The sequence below is a fragment of the Colobus angolensis genome, unplaced genomic scaffold, assembly GCF_000951035.1.
Source record: "Colobus angolensis palliatus isolate OR3802 unplaced genomic scaffold, Cang.pa_1.0 Scaffold157, whole genome shotgun sequence".
Lineage (NCBI taxonomy): Eukaryota > Metazoa > Chordata > Mammalia > Primates > Cercopithecidae > Colobus > Colobus angolensis.
Window position 1 is genome coordinate 1,018,462 of NW_012114677.1, and position 5,464 is coordinate 1,023,925.

General features: G+C 44.3%; 1 protein-coding gene across 1 annotated transcript in view; it reads left to right on the forward strand.

Moving 5' to 3' along the window:
* The window catches only part of NELFA (negative elongation factor complex member A), a 27,050-nt gene that overhangs the window by 1,141 nt on the left and 20,445 nt on the right, over positions 1-5,464 (forward strand). The gene's annotated exons all lie outside the window — the stretch shown is intronic.

The following is a 5,464-nucleotide window of genomic DNA, read 5'->3' on the forward strand; positions in this document are numbered from 1 at the left end:
CCGGCCCCAGCGGGGTCTCCCGTCGGGGACGCAGCCCTGGTGACCTGGGCGAGGGGGGGGATCCCGAGAGAAACCCACGTGAGGAAGGGGCGGCCTGTGCTCGGTAGCTCCAGTGTCCGCTGACTGCATTTTCTTGTTCTCACCTCGCAAAGACCCCGGCCGTCCGGAGCGCTCTGTGTCCATTTTACTCTTTTCTGCACGCCGTTTTGCATCATTCCAATAAGTGGGTGTGTGAGGTTTGTTTTCTTTTTCCTCAGCGTTATATTGTATCTCTTTCCGTGCGAAATAAACCAAGTAGTTTTGCAGACTATTGAAGCCCCATGGTGGTTTAAACGTTCCCGGCCACTGGTGTATTATATTATAGGTTGTAGTTGTTTTTGATTGAGATATGACATGTATGGAAAAGTGCATTTTTGTTCAGTTTCCCGGATAATAATAGCATCGTGAGCCACTCCTGTGATCCTCACACAGGTGGAGATACAGAACCATGCCTGTTCCTTGGAAGCCTCCCATTGGTAGTCACAGCCTTCTTTCTTTTCCCTCCCTCATTTTGGAAAGGTAATCCTTTCTGTGCCATCTCCCCGGTGTTAGCAGTTATTTACGCTCCCGAATGGCCCAGCTTGAGTGCCTGATTTGGACTTAATGTGACGGTATCATAGTGTATTTTGTGTGTGGCGTGCGTGTGTCCTTTTGGTGGACACCTTGGCAGTTTCATCCAAGTTGCAGCTGACTTGGTTTAATTTTCACTGCTCTGTGGCATTCCTTTGAGCACGAAACACTCTATCCATTCTATCACAGTGACACATTTAGCTTATGGCCAGTTGTGTGCTGTTGTAAGTAATTCTGTTACTACATTATTGTGATGTGTTGCATCAGGTATTTGAAATCTTGGGATTTCTCTAGGGTATGATATCTAGGAGTGGAATTGTGGGGATCATAGGATTATGCCAAATTATTTTTCAGAGTGTTTTGTTTTTGTTTTTTTGTTTTGTTTAAGACCAGGTCTGGCGCTGTCACCCAGGCTGGAGTGCAGCTGCACAATCATGGCTCACTGCAGCCTTGACCTCCTGGGCTCAGGTGATCTTCCCACCTCAGCCTCCTGAATAGCTGGGAATACAGGGTTTCACCATGCTGCCCAGGCTGGTCTTGAACTCCTGACCTCAAGCAATCTGCTTGCCTCAGCCTCCTAAAGGGCTGGGATTACAGGTGTGAACCATGGCACTCAGCCTGCTTCTTGGTTTTCTGTTTTGAGAATTGTATATTAAAATCTGCTTTTAAATTTTCTTTTTTTCCCATTGTTTTGTAAGAGTGGTCATTTTTATTATTTATTATACATGCTAGATGTCAGTCCTTTTTCAGTTACAAATGTCTCCCAATTGTCCTTTGACTTAGCTTCCTGGAATCCTTTTTTTTGTTTTTGTTTTTGTTTTGACCCCAGGCTGGAGTGCAGTGGCCCTGTCTCTGCTCACTGCAAGCTCCGCCTCCCAGGTTCACACCATTCTCCTGCCTCAGCCTCCCAAGTAGCTGGGACTACAGGCGCCCGCCACCACACCCAGCTAATTTTTTGTATTTTTAGTAGAGACGGGGTTTCACCGTGTTAGCCAGGATGGTCTTGATCTCCTGACCTTGTGATCCGCCCACCTCAGCCTCCCAAAGTGCTGGGATTACAGGCGTCAGCCACTGTGACCGGTTTTTGTTTTTTATTTTTTGTTTTTTTTGAGACAGCGTCTCACTCTGTCACTCAGGCTGGAGTCTGGTGGTATAATCATAGCTCAATTTAACCTTGAACTCCTGGGCTTAAACAGTCCTCTCTCCTCAACCTCTGTACTAGCTGGTACAACAGATGCTCTGCCACCACGCCTGGGTAATTTTTGTGCGTGTGTGTGAAGATGATGGGGGGGTCTTACTATATTGCCCAGGCTGGTCTTGAACTAGCCTCAAGTGATCCTCCTGCCTTCGCCTCCCATAGTGTTGGGATCACAGGTGTGACCCGTGCGCCCAGCCTCTTCCTGGAATCGTGGATGAATAGAAACTCCCAGTTTTGATGTAGATGGTGTATTCATCTGCCCACTATCATTGGTGCCTATTGTATCCCCAAGGGACATGCCTGGAACACTCCCTGGTTTATCATGGCATAGCTGTATGGTTTTGCCTTTTGCACTTGAATCTTCAGTCTGTGTGGAATTGATTGTGTGAAGCAGGGAGTCTAACTTTCCGCGGGGACGTCCAGTGAGTCCAGCACCTGACGTTGATTGAAATGACTGTCCTTTCCCATTGATCTGCACTGTAACTTCTGCTGTGGATCTGTTTCTGGGCTGTGCTCTGTTCTTTTGGTCATTTACATATTGATGTGCTAATAACCCACTAAGTCGGTTCCTGTCCCTTTATTTCTAAGTCTTGTTAGCTGATGGAGCAAACCCTCCCACTGTGTTTTTCTCTGGGATCATCTTTGGCTGTTCTTGTCCGTTCACACTTCTACCTGTATCTTCTGTACTTACTTCTTAAACACATAGAGCCTGCCTGCTGGGACTTTAAGGCTGAGCCGAATTTGCAGTTCATTCTGGGGTGCTGTCCTCTTTATATTGCATCTTATAATTTGTGGGTGTGGGCGTATCTATTTAGCTGTTCTTTATGATCTCTGTGGAGGCCTTCCATCTCATATATTACCACCTAGTTAGTATTTTTCCATGCCGTTTTACATGGGGTCTGTTAGTCTTAGTTTTGACTTGTTGCTGATTTAAGAAACGCAGTTTATTTTTGTGTTTTGTGTTTTGGTTTTTGTTTTTGAGACGGACTCTCACTCTGTCACCCAGGCTGGAGTGCAGTGGCGTGATCTCAGCTCACTGCAGCCTCTGTCTCCCGACCTCGGGTGATCCACCCACCTCGGCCCCACAAAGTGCTGGAATTACAGGTGTAAGCCACTGTGCCCGGCCTGATTTTTGGATAATGAGTTTGTGACTAGCATCTGTGCTAAAGTTTTGCTAGTTGCAAAAATTTTTTTTCTATAGAATCTTCATGATTTTTCTGTGCATTTCATATTATTTTTCTTTCTCCAATTACCTTTTGTTTTTTTCTCGTCTCACTGGACTGGCCAGGACCCTCCAGCTCATTGTCTTCCCTTCGATCACACAGGGAGAACTTGGAACGTTTTGCCAGTAAGCATTATGTTCCCTGTTGTATTTAATAAATACCCTTTATCTAGTTAAGGAAATTCTCTTCTTAGAAGACTTGTAAAACAATCTTTTAATCATGAATTTTTTAAAAATAGCTTTATTAAGATGTAACGTATAGCTGGGTGCAGTGGCTCATGCCTGTAATCGCAGCACTTTGGGAGACCAAGATGGGTGGATTGCTTGAGCCCAGGCATTCAAGATCAGCCTGAGCAATATGGTGAAACCCCATCTCCATAAAAAATATAAAAATTAGCCATGGGTGGTGGCACACGGCTGTGGTCCCAACTACTTGGGAGGCTGTGGCGAGAGGATCGCTTGAGCCTAGGAGGTTGAGGATGCCATGAGCCATGATTGCGTCACTGCACTCTAGCCTGGGCTACAGAACGAGACCCTGTCTCCAAAGAAAAAATATATTATTTATATTATTTATGTACCATATTATTATGCCAGATAGTTCACCATTTAAAATGTACAGTTCAGTGCTTTTTAGTATATTTACAGAGTTGATGATCATTCTAGTCAGTTTTTGAACCTTTTCATCATCCCCCAAATAAATCGTATACTCATTAGCATTTCCCCAGTCCTCTTCCTCCCCACTCCTAGGTGACTAGTAATCTACGTTTTGCTTTTATAGATTTGTCTATTCAGGATATTTTATATAAATAGAATCATACATCTGGTTTTTTGTGCCTGACTTCTTTCACTTAATGTAATGTTTTCTTTTCTTTTCTTTTCTTTTTTTTTTGAGACAGAGTCTTGCCCTGTCACCAGGCTGGAGTGCAGTGGCGTGATCTCGGCTCACCTGCAACCTCCGCCTCCCGGGTTCAAGGGCTTCTCCTGCCTCAGCCTCCCAAGTAGCTGGAACTGCAGGCACGCGCCACCATGCCCAGCTAATTTTTGTATTTTTAGTAGAGATGGGGTTTCACCATGTTGGCCAGGATGATCTCCATCTCTTGACCTCATGATCTGCCCGCCTTGGCCTCCCAAAGTCCAAAGTGCTGGGATTACAGGCGTGAGCCACTGCGCCCTTTATTTCTTCTTAAAAAAAAAAAAGGTTGCATGTGCAGAGCATGCAGGTTTGTTGCATAGGTATACGTGTGCCGTGGTTTGCTGGACCTATTGACCCATCGTTTTAAGTTCCCTCCCCTCACTCCCACCCCCAACAGGCCCTGGTGTGTGCTGTTCCCCTCTGTGTGTCCATGTGTTCTCAGTGTTCAGCGGACTCCCGCTTATGAGTGACAACATGCAGTGTTTGGTTTTCTGTTCCTTTGTTAGTTTGCTGAGGATGGTGGCTTCCAGTTTCATCCATGTCCCTGCAAAGGACAGGATCTCATTCCTTTTTATGGCTGCATAGTATTCCACGGTGTATATGTGTCACATTTTCTTTATCCCGTCCTTCATTGATGGGCATTTGGGTTGGTTCCATGTCCTTGCTATTGTAAGCAGTGCTGCAATAAACATACATGTGCATGTGTCTTTATAGTAGAATGATTTATAATCCTTTGGGTATATACCCAGTAATGGGATTGCTGGGTCAAATGGTATTTCTGGTGTTAGATCCTTGAGGAATCGCCATACTGTCTTCCACAATGGTTGAACTAATTTACACTCCCACCAACAGTGTAAAAGCCTTCCTATTTCTCCACATCCTCTCCAGCATCTATTGTTTCCTAACTTTTTAATAATTGCCATTCTGACTGGCATGAGACGGTAGCTCGTTGTGGTTTTGATTTGCATTTATCTGAAGTTCAGCGACGTTGAGCTTTTTTTCATGTTTATTGGCCTCGTAAATGTCTTCTTTTGGGAAGTATCTGTTCACTTCCTTTGCCCACTTTTTGATGGGATTGTTTGTTTTTCTCTTATAAGTTCCTCATAAATTCTGGATATCAGCCCTTTGTCAGATGGGTAGATTGCAAAAATGTTCTCCCATTCTGTAGGTTGCCTGTTCACTCTGATGATAGTTTCTTTTGCTGTGCAGAAGCTCTTTAGTTTAATTAGATCCAATTTGTCAATTTTGGCTTTTTTTGCTGTTGCTTTTGACGTTTTTGTCATGAAGTGGTTGCCCGTGACTGTGTCCTGAATGGTATTGCCCAGGTTTTCTTCTAGGATTTTTATGGTTTTGGGTTTTACATTTAAGTTTTTAATCCATCTTGAGTTAATTTTTGTATGAGCTGTAAGGAAGAGGTCCAGTTTCAGTTTTCTGCATATGACTAGCCAGTTTTCCCAGCACCATTTACTGACTAGAAGATCCTTTCCCATCCCTTGTTTTTGTCAGGTTTGTCAAAGATCAG